This window comes from Octopus bimaculoides, chromosome 14, assembly GCF_046866305.1.
Source record: "Octopus bimaculoides isolate indiv1 chromosome 14, ASM4686630v1, whole genome shotgun sequence".
Classification (NCBI taxonomy): Eukaryota; Metazoa; Mollusca; class Cephalopoda; order Octopoda; family Octopodidae; genus Octopus; species Octopus bimaculoides.
This window is the reverse complement of record NC_142941.1, coordinates 36,453,708-36,473,153: the sequence shown is the minus strand read 5'-3', so window position 1 is coordinate 36,473,153 and position 19,446 is coordinate 36,453,708. Positions and strand designations below refer to the sequence as shown.

The 19,446-nt window shown below is 33.6% G+C and overlaps 1 long non-coding RNA gene across 1 annotated transcript in view; it reads right to left on the bottom strand.

Annotated features, from left to right (window-relative positions):
• The window catches only part of LOC128249440 (uncharacterized), a 349,834-nt gene that overhangs the window by 138,838 nt on the left and 191,550 nt on the right, over positions 1 to 19,446 (bottom strand). The gene's annotated exons all lie outside the window — the stretch shown is intronic.

Here is a 19,446-nt window from a genome sequence, read left to right as displayed (position 1 = left end):
TTCTCTATATACGATATAAAGCATTACTGGTGAAGTCATCCAATTAGACAACCAAAATTTACATCAGCCATTAGAAAGTACACACACACACACACACACACACAGAGTCCCAGGCCTGTTCTATCATGGCTGACCTGGGGCTAAATAGCAACAAGAATAAATCTCTAAGGGACTGCAATGTGATTATTTCATCTGCAAGAAAAAGCAACCAAATCTCCTTCATGTCGCAACCTAATGTCATTTACAACTGAATGGAACAACTCACTCAATAATGTAGGTGGCTCAGTGGTTAGAGTGTTGGGCCCACAATCATGAGATAGTGAGTTCAATTCGTGGACCAGGCAGTGTGTTGTGTAAGACACTTTACTTCATGTTGCTCCAGTTCACTCAGCTGTAGAAATGAAGGTGCAATGTCACTGGTGCCAAGCTGTATCGGCCTTCCCTTGGATAACATTGGTGGCATGGAGTTGGTATATATGGGTGACTGCTGGTCTTCCATAAACGACCCTGCCCAGACTTGTGCCCCGATGGGAGACTTTACCCTAGATAACTATCTGCGAAAACGATGGAATGGTCATGTCAAGAACATCTTTAATCATTGGCCAGCTTAATCAGAGCTGACATGTGCAGATTAAGACATGCATACAAGCCACCAAGAGAACCTCTATATTGTAGTGGGATTCATTAAAAATAGCAGCAAAAAGCTCACAAATCAAATCTTACAGCAACAGAAAGAGCTACAGTAGATCTTACAGTAATAGAAAAAGCTGCGGTAGTCTTTGGTTCCTTGCATACAGGAAAACAAATGGGATGGCCACGGCTGGAAAGTTTTTGATTATAGGTCTGTTTGATCAGAACTGACCTGGGGCTACATTCATCTATGTACATACAGGAGTATAGTAACAGCAATATACGCACAAGCTAGAATACACAGATGTATTAGAAAATATAGATGTGCAAGCATTTACATCCATATGTATACATGTATTTATATATACATACCTTTATATGCATAAACACTAAAAGAAAAAGCATTGCATACATATACACTAAGGCACACACATGTTACAAACATGCACATACATAGATACCTACAAACTTATAAAACCCTCATACACACACACATTGAAGTGTAAGCACTCACACATAAATATAAACACATACACAAAGACATGCAAATACATACACGAAACATACAATCACACAGGTATACATACACAGATACATCTATCTACACACACACCAGTACAAATTAACTTTAACTCATACATAGAAACTTTAGATGCATGTACATGCACACACATGTATATTCTCATATATATTACATATTTTCACACAGAAATGCCTGAACTCACAGACACATGCACACACATTGGGACACTCAGATAAACTCACACTCACATACACATAGATAACCTCACACACACATTCTCACTCACACCTACTTTCATACACACTATCACACACACAGATAAACTCACTTTCACACATTCACAGATAGCCTCACACACACACACTCTCACACAAACACATTCTAATACAAACATGCATGTACAGACACAGTGAGAGGAAAGCAAGATTGTGCTTGCTTGCTTTATACTTTAATCTTGTAATCTTACCATTCCATAGTTCTTTGGTATTATCAAATTACTGTAGCCAGGGCCATGACGATTCTGATTAGTTCAGGATGGAATTACTTCCACACCTCTCCCCTACTTACCTCAGCACCTTTAATACATACAAGACTTCATATTTATTATTAAGGATTAGCAGGGGAGTGGAGGGTAGTGGCAGGAGAGAATTAGATTGCCCTTGCCCTTTTACTCTCTCCCTTCCTATCTCCCTCTCTTCTCTTTTCTCTATCTATCTATCTATATCTATGTGTGTGTGCGTGTGCTTAGAGAGAGAGACATACACACCTCTCTACATACATATCTGTTAATCAATCGATCTCTCTATCTATATCTTCCTCTCTGCCCTCCTCCTCCTCCCCCTCCTCTACCACCAGAACCACCACTACTACTACTACTACTACTACTATAATAGAATTCACTTTCAGAATTGGTTATAAGACCATTCAGTCAGCATCATTATTTGATTGGTGGTTAATTGCATAGACCCCTGAGACAGATGAATAGAAAAGTCGACTTTGGTGGGATTCGAATTCAGAACTTAAAGGGTTGGAACAAATTATGCAGACCTTTTGTCTGACATTCTAACACCACTGCCAATCTATCGTTTTCATATTTATTCTGAGTTATAAATTGAAGAATGAGGGCAGAGAGAGAGTAGGGTATCAGAAATCTCCATCTGTCTGATTGTTTCTCCTTTTGTCACTCTTTGTTCTTGAAATAAATTGTATCTCTCAGTAATTTAAAAAAATAAATTTGATAAAATTCGGTCTCTAAGATGGCCAAAACTTCGAAAAATATATTCTGTGAGGGACCTGAATACTAGGCACGTGACCTGATTTTTGACATTATTTACATTTGGCGGATATTTGTCTTCATCTTGTTTGTAGTTAACACGTTTTGGCTGATATACCCTCCAGCCTTCATCAGGTGTTTTGGGGAATTTCGAACCTGGGTTCTCATTCCTAAGGTATTTTACGATGTTGTTATTATTATTATTATTATTATTATTATTATTATTATTATTATTCGGGTCACTGCCTAGATTGAATTCGGAATCTTACGGTTAGTAGCCCATGCTCTTAACCACTATGCCATATGCCCATGGGCATATGGCATAGTGGTTAACCACTACACTATATGCCATGGGGATAGAACTGATTTTTGACATACATTAGTTTCTGATGAAACACTCTAATACATCTATGTATGTATGTATATATATATATATATATATATATTTATACATTAGAAATGCAGAGACGCCTATAATAGGACATCTACTCGCTAGAAATAGCAGCAAAAATACTACATATAATCTTATCTTACTAAAATTGACTTGAAACCATGGTACAGAATATAGATTGGTAAAAGTTTTTATTTTTCATTTCCTTTCGAAATTATCCCTAACTTTTGTGGTATGTAGTATTTTTGCTGCTATTTCTAGCGAGTAGATGTCCTATTATAGGCGTCTCTGCATTTCTAATGAATAATACATAGTCTATTGACTGTTTTTACTCTCGCTAGACCACTGGTGGTAAATAAAATTTCTAAAATTTTCTTTGCCACCCTATAATTTATTAATATATATATATATATATATATATATATATATATATATATATAAGTCTCAATATATATGTTCAAGTAATTTAGTAGTACTCATGAAAAAGTTCCTTAATGTATCATTCTAAACATCATATTGAATGTATAGTATGATACAAAAGAAAACCACAAATGATGAGGGAAATTGTATGATGAAATTTATTTAACCATTGGAAAATTTCTATATCACAATGAATTGTTTCATAACATAAAGCATGGAAATATAATTTATTTTATTATATTTAATAATAAATAAATTACTTACATGTCTGAATTAATACAAATAATCTTTTCAAACAATGTAGAAAGCAAGCTACATCCAATGGTTGAATAAATTGCATCATACTATTTCTCACATCATTTATAACTTTATATATCATCATCATCATCCTTTAATGTCTGTTTTCTATGGTAACATGTGCTGGAAAATTTGACCAGAGCTGGCAAGCTGGGTAGCTACACCAGGTTTTAGTCTGATTTGGCTTGGTTTCTTCAGCTGGATTCCCTTCCTCATGCCAACCACTTTACAATGTATGCTGGGTACTTCTAACGTGGCACTACACAAGCACTTTTACATATGCTGGTGTCACCAGCATATATATACACAAGGAGTACTGAAATACAATGTATTTTCAAGCAAATAGTCTCACATAATACCATTTTTTAAAAACTGTTATTTATTCCAATGGTCTTTTTTTTTATCAAATGGCTAAGTTATGGGGACGTATATAAACCAACATAAAACTCAGACATGCACACATACATACATACATGCACACATACATACATGCATACACACACACACACACACACACACACTCACACACACACGTGTATGCAATAGGCTTTCACTTCCTGTCTTCTAAATCCACTCACAGGGCTTGGATCAGCTTGAGGCTGTAGTAGAAAACACTTGCCCATGGTGGCATACAGTTGGATTGAACCCAAAACCATGTGATTGAAAAATGAGTTTCTTAACCACATGATTATATCTGAACCTACATGTTTACATATTAAAGTTTTAAAGCCCTTTGTTGTCTGCTTACTTTAGTAATGTTTATTGTCTACTCTGAGTATTTATTCATGGTAAGTATTTAACACCTGTCAAAATGTAAGTCCTTTTAGTATGTCAAACAGGAATCAAAATTCATAGACTGAAGATCATAGCATGGTTTCTCTGTGCTAATGTGAAATCCAGAGTATTAACATATTTTATTGTTAACTATACATAAATAAATAATTTATACTTTACCACCAGTATTGAGTTATCTTTCTTCTGTTTGTTACAGCTCATGTGTATGCATATGTATGAACTTGTGCATGTATGTATGTGTGTGCATGTGCATGCATATGCGTATGTGTGTGCGTGTGTGTGTATACATTCATGTAAATGAGGTAGAAAATGTTAAACCTTTCATCATAAAAGTTGATTAGATTAGCTAATTAGCTAATAAGCAACTTCTATATTAATGGATGCCTTACAAGTTACAGTTTACTTCTAGTTTACTAGTTTGCATTTCAAACATAACATGCATGGTTAAACTTATAGACTGACATATTTTGTTGTTGTTGTTCTTGTTGCTGTTGATGATTTACTGTTGCTGTTGCTGCCACTGCTGCTACTGTTGTTGGTGTTATTGTTGATTTTGTTACTGTTCTTGTTTTTGTAGTTGCTGCCACTGTTGATGTTGTTTTGTTGTTATTGTTGCTACTGCTGCCACTACTGCTGTGGCCACTACTACCACTGTTGTTGTTGTTGTTACTTCTGTTGCAGCAGTTATTTAGCTTCATGTCAGCTCTGATTGAAAAAGCTTGTGAATCAAAAACATTTCTGGCCAAAGCCTTCAAAGATTATCAAAATAGCCTCCAGCTATGACCATCCTATCACAGCCAAAACTATCCTATACTTAATCCCAACGTGCTTTAAAGAAAAAAGTACTATCCCCATTTTTTTTGACACTTTAGCAGTTAAACTGGCCATATCTGGCCTAAATATTCTACCTGTTTTATGTTTAAGCCAGTCAGATCCAGGCTTTCACACCTACTCTACAATGACATTCTAAAAATAAACAATCACATCATTGAAATTTTGAACCTACAACATAATATATGATAAATTCAAAACAATATGAATAAATAAATAAGCTTTACATTTGACAGAGTAATCTGAACGCAAAAGGATTAAGACAGTAGGGCATAATTTGAAAGAGATTTGCTCGCTATTTCTAGCAGATAGAGTTGATGATCAAGCCACAGAGTCATTAGCTTTGGAGTTCATTTTCATCACTGAAAGAGATTAGTTGATCCTTGTAGTCCTCCTGTCTCTGAAAAAGAACCTTGGCCCCCAAATTCCTTGTCATGTATCCATGAGGTCAGCAACATCAATTTCAAGAAGATTCATTTTGTGCTTCAGCAAGCTGTTTTATTTTCAAATATTAGCAGAATCTATGAGAAAAAGGCTATGATTAGACATACTCTAGCTGTGGCAACCATGTTTTTTTGTGATGTGACTAGGAGTTAATAATTCAATGTGTTCTATTTATACCTGAAATTGTAGGGTGTGATTTGAGGTAGATTTAAGTGAAATTTCTACCAGGTTAGATGCTCAGATAGAAACTGCCTCATTAGTTTCATATTAAGAATATTTCAAAGAGGTTGCCATTCTCATTCTTGACAGAAGGGATTTGGGAAGGATGTGGATAGTTGCAAAATGAAACATAGGCATTACATTGAAAGTGTGCAGTGACCAGAAGCATGATGATGATCAGGTGGGAGTGAATAAATAGCAAAAAAACTCAATGGATCAGATACACACATACATGTGGTATGCCTACACACACACAAATAGGTGCAGGAATGGTTGTATGGTTGAGATACTCACTCTGTAATTACTTGGCTTGGGGTTCAATCTGGCTGCATAGCAACTTGAGAAAATATCTTCTACTTTAGCTCTGGGCTAACCAATACTTTGTTAGCGAATTTGGTTGATGAAAATTGTGTAGAAACCTGTTGTGAATGTGTGTGTGAAAGTGTGCATATGTATATATGTATATGTATCTAGTTGTTTTTGTCTTTGTACTTGTGTTTGTCCCACCCATTAACAATAGCTGTTAGTTTGTTTATGTCCCCTTAAGTTAGCAATTTGGCAAAAGAAACTGCACGAATAAATACCAGGCATGAAAAATAAGTTCTGGAGTCAAACTGTTTTACTAAAACCTCCCAAGGTGGTGCCCCAACATGGCCACTGTCCAATGACTGAAACAAGTAAAAAATAAAAGATACACACACACAAGTAAAAGATAAAAAATACACACACACACACACGTATGTGTATATATATATATATATATATATATATATATATATATATATATATATATATATATATATATATATATATATACACACACATACATATGCATTGTTTCCATACATTTTCATATTGATCAACTTGATACTATGGTCGAAGACACCCAAGGTGAAATGCTAAAACAGGAAAACAGCAACCTGGAGTCACTGAACTACATGTTTTCAAAGTGAACTTGTTAAACATTATGTTTGTGCATGCACATATGTATTTATGCATGTGTTTATAAGTGTATATGCTGGCTATCTAGGAAATTAGATAAAATACATAATAGCTAATACTCACCTCAGTCCAACACACTTTTGGAAATAATGTCTTACCTGTCTGTTAAATAAAATCAGATTTATCTCTTGCTGTGAGATAAACAACCAGTTCTGTGAAGCCTTATGAATTACCAAAGGAATTTGATTAACCATATTCTTAGAATTGTTGAGATGTGATGGCCACATGATTATGATACCTCATCAATTAGAAGGCTTCTTCTTTCCCACAAACATTACAGTACATTCTTCAGATGTTTCTAGTTGTTCATTTTGTTGCGGTTAGTTTAGCTCCCATCAAGTCCAGTTGAGCTGTTCAAAGACAAAGGGTTTGATTAAAAATTTCTATGTCTATTCAAATTTGTATCGTAAAGCTGCTCGTGATATCATCATCATCGTTGTTGTCATTATTGTCATTTTCACTGTTATCATCATCATCATCATTGTCATTATCTTCCTCCTCCTACTTTAACGTCCGTTTTCCATGCTGGTATAGATTGGACGGCTTGACCAGAGCTGGCAAGCAGGTGAGCTGCACCAGGTTCCAGTCGATTTGACTTAGTTCCAATGGTTGGATGCCCTTCCTAATGTGAACCACTTTAGAGTATGTGTTGGGTGCTTTTAATGTAGCACTGGCATGAGCACTTTTATGTGGAACCAACACAAGGCTCTTGCAGGCCGGTCTGCTTCATCAGGGACAGTAGCATTAACACTTTTGCTGTGCAGAAAATACCTTCTTAAGTTCAATTCCTGGACAGTGCATTAAGACTTCTGCTGTGGAGTACAGGTCTTCTTGAGTTCAACTCTTGGACAGGGCAGCATGCAGAGACCTTAAGCAACGAAATTCATTTCATGAAACCCTAGTATACACAACTGTAATGTGTACTAGTATGGAACTGATGTAGCAATTTCTCCCTCCAGCTGTCACATTCTCAATGTTCCACTGGGGATGAAGAAGATGTCTATGTCTCCTCATAACTACTTAAGCATCTAAGACACTTTGCAAAAGCCTGGTACATTCTACCAGGCCATTCTCATTCATAAGTAAGTACAGTATAACTGGTCATACTGTACTAGGTTTCAAGATATAAAAATTGAAATCTGTTGGATCCTAAACTATGCTGGAGATTTTTGGTGTAGACTTGACTTTCTAGCTGTCAGATATATTGACTGGAAGATATCAAAAGAAGGACTCTTCTTAGCCTATAGTGATACATTAAATGTGAAAACCTGTTTACACACCGATACCTGGCATTTGGATCCCTTTATATGTCATATATATACTAAGCAGAGTACATTAATGATGGCAGTTAACTGAAGTATCACAACTCACAACGGCATTTTTATTTTTATACTCAAATAATGCTCCCTTGAGGAATTTTCCCTCATTCATATTGCTGGTATTTTAGCATTTGTGGAACTAACTTGATTTCATTTCTCTCTTTCTCTCTCTCTCTCTTTCTCTCACTATCTATCTATATATATATATATATATATATATATATATATATACATTAATACATGTATATACATACATAATATAATACACCCATACACATGTTTGTGTATGCATGCATGTGTATATATGTGTATGTATGCATATATACAGGTATATATGAAGTGAGCTTTTGTTGGTTTCGATGATGAATCTTCCATGTGCTTGATCAATTGAATTATCTGTATTAAGTTAGTTCCACAGACACATTCTTTTAATACAATTATCAGCCAAAATCAGGATCACAGAGTGTGCATGACAAGACTGGGCTCTTTGATATACAAGTGAGATTCATCAGACAGACTTCTGAAGAATTACAAAGCTTGAATCAACCCAAGATTATGGTAAGAAACATTTCTTGAGAACAGGATCAAACCCAGAACCTCATAATTCTGAAACAGTTATTCAGACATGTCTGTATCCAATGGTTAAGAATACATTCATAGATACATGCACACACACATGCACACACACACACACACACACACACATCCACCGATACATACACATATAAATACATGTATGTACAAGGTGGAAGTCAACTCGTGACCAAGTAAAACTAATGCCTAAACTCAGTACATTTGTGCAAACATTCCAAGACTGCAAGAAGTTCTTGCACACGGATTTGTTTTGAGTGGATAAAGGATTGCACGGCACTGAACCCACTTTCAGCACAACCAGCTATTAAAAAAGTGGCACAGGAGAAGTTGAGTCGCCCAGAATCCAACTGCTCTTTGAGATTTTTTATACAAATTTACCTTCTTCTAGAAGGAAGTCTAATGAAAACTAAGGGTCCTTTGCTCCCAGTTGTTCACATGATAATTCATTCATAGCTTGGACCCCAATAGGTGCTACTGTTCTGGGTCTGAGTAAAGCTGGGAACAATAGCAATTAAGAGGTGGTTCTACACCCCTCAAAACAAAAGCCCTGAGCACGTGACTCAAAAGCTAAATCACACAGCTACGTCTGCAACTATTTTACACACACACATACAAACGTGTGTGTGCGTGTGTGTGTGTGTGTGTGTGTGTGTGTGTGTGTGTGTGTGTGTGAAGAATCTGGTCACATTGCATATTCATACAAGAATAGTAAGTCTTCCCTTCATATATCAGCCAGTATCTTTGATGACCAGCCATTCGAAAAAATGTATTTTAATTACATTTTCAAAAATATATCTGTACTACGAAGTGGAAATATGAATTTATTAAAAGAAATACATGAAGTAAAACTACTACTACTACTACTACTACTACTACTACTACTACTACTAATAATAATAATAATAATAATAATAATAATAATAATAATAATAATAATAATAATAATAATAATAATAATAATAATAATAATAATAATAATAATAATAATAATAATAATAATAATAATAATAATAATAATAATAATAATAATAATAATAATAATAATAATAATAATAATAATAATAATAATAATAATAATAATAATAATAATAATAATAATAATAATAATAATAATAATAATAATAATAATAATAATAATAATAATAATAATAATAATAATAATAATAATAAAGCAACCATACTCTGGGATATGCCAATACACACAGATAGAGAAATTAAGGCAAATAGACCAGATATAGTTGTCAAAGATCATGAAGGAAAAAAATGCCTTCTAATTGATGTTTCAATACCAGCAGATGACAACGTTTCTCTAAAAGAAATGGAAAAACTTTCAAAATACAAAGACCTGGAAATAGAGATAACTCGAATGTGGAATCTAAAAACAGAAACAATTCCTATCATAGTAGGTGCCTTAGGTATAATAAAAAAATATTCAGACAAATACATAACAAAAACACCAGGACTTACAAATATATATAACATACAGAAAATTGCACTACTGGGTACTGCACACATTCTACGCAAAACACTTTCAATACAGTAAACATAAGAGCACCACAGCAAACCACAGCACATACCCAAGGCGCACAGAGCTGCGCTCGGTAGTGAAGTGAAAGCACGTTATAAAAATAAAACTACTGAATAATAATAATAATAATAATAATAATAATAATAATAATAATAATAATAATAATAATAATAATAATAATAATAATAATAATAATAATAATAATAATAATAATAATAATAATAATAATAATAATAATAATAATAATAATAATAATAATAATAATAATAATAATAATAATAATAATAATAATAATAATAATAATAATAATAATAATAATAATAATAATAATAATAATAATAATAATAATAATAATAATAATAATAATAATAATAATAATAATAATAATAATAATAATAATAATAATAATAATAATAATAATAATAATAATAATAATAATAATAATAATAATAATAATAATAATAATAATAATAATAATAATAATAATAATAATAATAATAATAATAATAATAATAATAATAATAATAATAATAATAATAATAATAGCAGCAACAACTGCAATAATAACCCAGTCTTAGCATTGAACCTATAATTGCATCATTGATATGGCATTCACAAACCAAAGCACTCAAGTTAGTAAAATATCTGATTTAATTTCAAGAACTGCGATTCAATCTTTGCACCAAATTTCATTTTCTTAAAGCTATTTTATCTCCTCTGCAGTCATTAAATTGAATACTTTTGAATCTATTGTTCGCAGGAATAAAAAAAAAAAACACCCTCCTCTCTATACACATTCCTCACTCATATAGTTGTAATAATAAAATAATATGTTACTTGTTTCAACACCACCACAACCACCACCACTGCCAATTTTACAAATTTATCAAAAACTAAAAATAAAATGTAAAAGTAAATAAATTATTTAAAATCCTGTAATTTGAAACAAGTTGCTTTATATTTTTCAGTTAAATGTTTTAGCATGTAAAAAAAATGTATTGATTTTTTTACTCATTGTTTTTGTCTTTGTTTTCTTTTAACTTTATTCTTGGGTGGCACTAAGCCATGCTTTCATTCATGGATAAAAAGGTAAAGTTGATTAATAAACCCCTTTTCATTCCTTCTGAATTCTTATATTTCTGGTACCTACTTAATTGTGCCTGCCCTTACATCACTTTGACCTGAATGAAAAGAAGGTAAAGTTGGCTCCAAGATGATTTAAACTTGGAATATTAGAGCATATTTTAACTTCCATAGCAAGTTTTAGACAATGTGGTCATGACCAGGCTGGAGCAATACCTTTAGAATGAAACTTTAAATACCTCAATGAATTTAGTCTAATGATCTGACATCTCTATGATTCTATGCATCTCATTAAATATCAAAACTTCAATTATCACAAAATTTTCATTGCTGTTGCTGTTTCATTCATATACATAGATGCACACATGTATGTGGGTGCATGAGTATGTGTATAGACATGTAGATATGTATATATCTATATCTGTATCTATATATATATATATATATATATATATATATATATATATATATATATATATATAGATAGATAGATAAATATATATCTATATGTATATATATATATGTACACATATCTTTACGTATATATATATATATATGTTCCAAATGTACATACATCTACATGTATGTTTAACATGTATATATGGAGTACTCATTCAAACTCCTACAAAAATATATTTATATATCTGCATATATCAGTATGTATGTGTGTATATATATATATATATATATATATATATATAGAGAGAGAGAGAGAGAGAGAGAGAGAGAGAGAGAGAGAGAGAGAGAGAGATAAAGAGAGAGATAGATAGATACATACATACATACATACATACATACATATATACATATATAGGTGCAGGAGCAGCTGTGTGATACGTAGCTTACTTACCAGCCACATGGCTCCAGGTTCAGTCCCACTGTGTGGTACCTTGGGCAAGTGTTTTCTACTATAGCTTAGGGCTGACCAAAGCCTTGTGAGGGCATTTGGTAGACAGAAACTGAAAGAAGCTTGTCATTTATATGTATGAGTGTGTGTGTGTGTGTGCGTGTGTGTGTGTGTGTGTGTGTCTGTGTGTGTTTGTGTGTGCACGTGTGTGTGTATGTCTGTGTTTGTCCCCCACCCATCACTTGACAACCAGTGCTGGTGTGTTTACAACCCTATAACTTAGTGGTTTGGCAAAAGAGACAGATAAAATAAGCACTAGGCTTACAAAGAATAAGTCCTAGGGTTGAGTTGTTCAACTAAAAGGTAGTGCTCCAGCATGGATGCAGTCAAATGACTGAAACAAGTAAGAGAATTAAAGAATAAGAGAAATATATATACATATGTACACATATATTTATACACAAATATATACATACATATATATATATATATATATATATATATATATATATATATATATATATATATATATTTATTTATAAATTAATGAATGCATACATGTATAAACACAGACAGATGCATGCACACATGTATACAACTATACACACATACACATGTAATAATAATACAATTATGTAGCATTATCTCAGAACAATAAATATTAAATTAAGGAATATTTTGTTTCTCTGATTATCGGCAATTGTTTTATATTTGTTGTAAATAAACACTCATGAAACTCTTCATAAACTTACTCTGTCAATACCACCGACTCCATCGACCCCTTCACTGCTATTAAATGGCAACATCACCCAACCAAAATATGGAATTGTTTTGAGGAAGAATACTTCAAATAGTATTTGCAAATATAAAGCCAACTCAATGAAAATAAAAAATAATAAACATACATATATACATGCATGCATATATGTATACAGACACATATATTACATATGTATACATACATATTTTATATATATATATATATATATATATATATATATATATATATTAGATATGTGTATATATTTATATATAAATATATATATACATGCATATATTCATATAGAAATATATATGTATAAATAATATATATATATATGTATGTATATATTTATATATATATATATAATATATACATACATATACATACGTGCACACACACCCATGCACAGAAGAAGAGAGGGAGAGTGAGTAAGAGGGAAAGAGATGAGATAGAAGTATATGAAGAATGGTAAACTTATTTTGTAGAAGTTATACAAAAGTGCAATTCTTCTGTGTATATGAAAGTGCAGCTATGCATATATGTACATGTGAATTCATGTGTATGTGCATATGTATTCATATATGTAAATGCATGCAATATTAGTCTGTGTTAAAATACATATTCATTTACATGCAAGTGTATTTGTATGTATGTATGTATATATATATATGTGAATCCATGTGCTGTTAGTCTGTGTGCAAGTATTGTTGTACATATGTATGTGAAGTTATGATTAATCACTATATGTGTACTTGTACATATGCATATATATATGTGTGTATGTGGTTGTATGTGTGTGTGTGTGTGTGTGTGTGTGTGTGTGCATGTATATGTATGTATATATATATGTTTGTATATATGTACATATATGTGTGTTTATATATACTCACACACACACACATATTGCATAGAAGGGGTTAGAATCCAAGCTGTGTCCACATGAAGCACATCTGCTTATATATACATATGTACGTAAGTACATGCATGCATGCATGCATACATACATACATACATACATACATACATACATACATACATACATACATACATATGTATGTAGGTGGTATTGAAAGTTTTCTTTTCATACAAAGTCAGAACTGAAAGAAGTGTGTATGCTCTATGTAGTCAACAGAGGAGAATGTTATTTTTAATATTGTCTACTGGGAAAGTGAGGGGTAACTTATGTTTCGTGTGGCTCTCTCAATGTGAATGATGAGAGATCCTTAAGAAATGTAGGCATCAAATAATTGTCTACAAATGTGAATTGCAAAACCTAAGTTATCCCTAATAGTACCAGTAATAATAATAGTACCAGTGTTAATAATAATGGCATTAATATAATTCTTAGCTGGGTGAAAGTGTTAATCTTAACTAATTGGAAGCGTTAACATATATGTTTTGTCTTGGTGCAAACGATGAGCTACAGCAAATATTCTACTCAATGCAGCAGATTTGTTTGTCAGTTGTTTGGACCTTAACCAGTTGAGCATGTCCCTTAGTGGCCAACGATATATGCTTCTCTCATCATATGCAGTAGCTGAGGAGCATCATAGCCATATGTTGAGAGGAATTCTTTGTGTTTGAATAATTTACCTCTGGAAACATGGGGGGTTTTGTTCAACATCCTTAAACAACCCTTCTTCCGAGGCCTTTTGAGTAGGATAGGCTATTTGACCTGAAAAAAAAATTCTAACTGGGCCTTGCCTGCAAGATCATGCACTGTTTATCTTGATATGAGGTCACCATGTTATGCACATAGGGTTGTCTTGCATGTGCCTGGTATACTCGTATCAGACAGGTAGTCATTATATGCATATTTGGTTTTGTATATTTGTAGCCCAGTGTCACTTTGATTGCATGCGCTGCGCTCTCATTCAACAATAACAATAATAACAATAATAATAATGATAATAATAAAGTGATCTGAAAGGTTGTACTGAGGCACTGACAGGCAGTGTTCAGGAACAAACTGATAAGTAATTACACCAAATTCCAAATAGATAAAAGTAATGAATCCCTTTGTTGGGTGTGTGGCAACCAAAATGAAACAGTCTCACATATTGCGAGTGAGTGTAGCAAACTGGCTGAAAAAGAATACAAAATGATGCATGATTACATAACTAAGTTTGTTCACTGGAGACTGTTTGAGAAGACACTGAAATGGTATGAGCATAAATCAGGTCTCACCAAGAATAATAAGTATAAAATTTTGTGGGATTTTACAATCCAGTGTGATTCAGTGATTGATGCTTGGAGAGCAGACATTGTTGTAGTTGACAAAAGAAAACCAAAATCATTGATATTGCCATACCTGCATGAATGTGGGCAATGAAGTAAGCAACTGTCATCCCAGAAGTTGTCAGGGTACTGAGAGCATTAGCAACCAAATTTGAGTAATTTGTTGGAGAAATTGGGATTGACATGATGGTAGAACATGCTCAGAAAGTTGTTTGTTGGAGACAGCAAGTATTTTGAGATTGATATTAGGATGTAAATTATTGTGGAAAGAGACCCTGTGAGATCCTTGAAAACAAGTTGTCGTCTGCTCTTATAGTATTAGCTGGAGCAAGTGAAATCAAGAGCTATGAGAAATGAAATGGAAATAATAATAATTGGTGCACTTGGAACAATTTCAAAGGATCTGGGTGTAATACCTGAGATCTTAGGCATACCAGATATATCAGGAAGTACACAAACTGCTGCAGTGCTTGGAACAGCTCATGTGCTGAAGGAGGTAATGCACCTCTGAGGTGCAAGTAGGAAGTGAGGCATAATTACACAAAACTCAGCCATGAAAGATTTATATGCTGGAGAAGAAGAAGAAGAAGAAGAAGAAGAAGAAGAAGAAGAAGAAGGAGGAGGAGGAGAAGAAGAAGAACACCGCTGCCGCCGCCACCACCACCACTAATGATAATAATAATAATAATAATAATAATCATCTCATTTATTTGCCACAAGGGCAAAGGATGAGGGCGAGACAATACAAAGACAGACATAAAGTGTCAGGGGTTTACATATAATGAAATGATAAAAAAAAAAGAAGGTAAGAAAGAAAGAAATTAAGTATACACAGCATACACTGAAAAAGAAGGGACATAGACAAAGCATACAAAGGTTAAAAAAAAAGTGTCAGGGAGGATGATAGAGTTGGGCCCCTCCTGATACAGGAAGGCTTCTAGGGATAATCAAGAAACATCACTGTCCAAGATTTCTCTGAAGCCACAAGAGCAAAAAACCTCTCCGATAAGTGGTTAGGGTGTTACACTCATGATTGTAAGATTGTGGTTTCGATTAAGAAGGACCTTTGATCCTTTTCCTTTAATTCTATATGTAATCGATGAGGTAGGCAATTTTCCAGCCATCTAGACTCACAAGGCACTTTCACTTTCACAATCAAGGTGTTGTGTAGAATGAGTAACCAATTGCAACTCATAAATATGACTGCTGCTTCTACAAAAGAATGCAAGTCACTTGTTGACTTTAAAAGCCATTATAGGTCCCATAATTATTAAAAGTAAAGAGAGAGAAATATAATTTGTCAGTGACAGTCACACTTGGCTAACAAGTCAACAGCCGTTACATATGTACATACATATGTATGTATGCATGCATGACTATATGTATGTATATATGTACTTAATTATCTACATATGCATTTGCATACCTACACATGCATATACACATACATACGCACATACATGCACACATATATACACACATAGATATATTCATACATCGACTCATACATGCACACATACACACATACAATCATATACATAAACTCGTACATACATACATATATATAATAGGAGCAAATATGGCAGTGTTGTAAGAAGCTTGCTTCCCAACCACATGGTTACAGGTTCAGTCCCACTGCATGGCACTTTGTGTAAGTGTTGTCTGCTACAGCCTCAGGCCAACTAAAGCCTTGTGAGTGGACTTGGTAGAGAGAAACTGAAAGAAGCATGTTGTGTGTGTGTGTGTGTGTGTGTGTGTGTGTGTGTGTGTGTGCGTTTGTGCTTGTGTCTGTCTTCCACCACCACTTGACAACTGGTGTTGCTGTGTTTATGTCCCTGTAACTTAGAGGTCCAACAAAAGAGACTGATCAAATAGGTATCAGGCTTTAAAAAATAAGTCCTGAGATTGATTTCTTTGGCTAAAACGCTGGAAGGTGGTGCCCCAGCATGGCCACATTCAAATAGCTAAAAGAAGTAAAAGATACATTAATGCATACGCAGATACATACATAAATACATACTTAATTGTGTAGACAGAAACTGTACAGAAGCCCATCAAATGGATCATACCTATAACTCAAAGATACAGACTTGTCACTCTCTGTGGTTATGCAGATTCTGGCTGAGAATTACATTAAAGGTACACGTGTCCGGAATGTTCAACCACTTACATGTTAATTCAATGAGCTTGGTAATTTAGTTGATCAAACGACTAAAACCTCGTAGTCAAAACCAACTAAAATCCATTTTCATGTAGATACATATCTATGCAAATTTATGGTCAGTTAATCTGTCTGTATGTGCATATATGCATATATGTGCATGCATAGGAACGTAAGCATATGATGCATACATACATATGCACATATATACGTATGTACATACAAACAGATGAGTTGCACATTTGTTCCAATACATCTACCTGAATATAAACTCATACATGTAAATATATGTGTATAATATTCTTTGAATTACTTTGAATTATTGCACGCATTTTCATGTACAGACATGGTTGTGTGTAGGCACAGGCATGCTTCCCAACCACATGGTTCCAGGTTCCGTCCCACTGTGTGGCACTTTGAGCAAGTGTCTTCTACTATAGCCTTGGGCCAACCAATGGCTTGTGAGTGGATTTGGTAGACGGAAACTGAAAGGAGCCCATCACATGTGTGTGTATGTATATATATATATATATATGAATATATATATATGAATATATATATATATATATATATATATATATATATATATATATATATATATATATATGTATGTATGTATGTATGTATATGTATATGTTTGTTTGTGTGTGTGTCTGTTCCCCCACCATCATTGACAATTGATGTTAGTGTGTTTATGTCCCCATAACTTAGCAGGTTGGCAAAAGACCAATACAATAAGTACTAGGCTTACAAAGAATAAGTCCTGGGCTCAATTTCTCTGACTAAAGGCGGTGCTCCAGCATGGCCGCAGTCAAATGACGGAAACAAATTTATACATATACATGTATTTATGTGTGTGTGTGTGTGTGTACTTATATATGCATATATATATGTATGTAGAGGCACAATGGCCCAGTGGTTAGGGCAGCGGACTTGCGGTCGGAGGATCGTGGTTTTGAATCCCAGACCAGGTGTTGTGAGTGTTTATTGAGTGAAAACATCTAAAGCTCCACGAGGCTCCGGCAGGGGGTGGTGGCAACCCCTGTTGTACTCTTTCGCCCCAACTTTCTCTCACTCTTTCTTCTTGTTTCTTGAGTACACTGCGATGGACTGGCGTCCCGTCCAGCCGGGGGGAACACATACACCATAGAAACTGGGAAACCGGGCCCATGAGCCTGACTAGGCTTTAAAAGGGCGCATGAATAAATAAAAAATATATATATATGTAAAAGCATGTGGCTTAATGGTTAGAGTATTGCACACTCATGATCTTAAGATTGTGGTTTCAATTCCTGGACTGGACAATGTCTTGTGTTCTTCAACAAAACATCTCATTTCATGATATTCCAATCTACTCAACTGGCAAAAGTGAGTAATCCTGCAATGGACAGCCATCCCATCCAAGAGGAACATATACATCACACAATCTAGGAAACCAGCCTTCTGAGCTTATGGTTTGAGAAGGATGTTGGATCCCTTTTTTGCTTTTTGATATGTATGCATCTAGACATTAACATGCAGACACAAGTTATCTGTAATTATGTTCTTGTATATACATGCAAACATATATATGTACATACACACGCCCACATAAACATGCACATGTATTCTATGTGCATATATACATATACATACATATATATATATATATATATACATAGATGTATCTATCTATCAATTTATCTATCTCTCACTCACTACACACACACAGATACATATATGTATATATGTGTGTGTGTATACACATATATGTACATATATGCCAGTCAGACTGAGTTAGATTGTTTTAGCACTTACCTACATGTGTTTGTGTGTATGTGAGTACATATACTTATTCGTAGTTCAATAAGAATAAGTGTAACATTTCTCCATTAAATTTATTTCTATGATATCCTGAAATCGTATTTCTTTCGGATCCATAAACAGCATACACACTCAAGTCCACACACACACAGATACAAACAGACAAAAGTACATACACATACTTATTATACAAATTATTTATATATATATATATATATATATATATATATATATATATATATATATATATATATATATATACACATATACACATGCACACACATT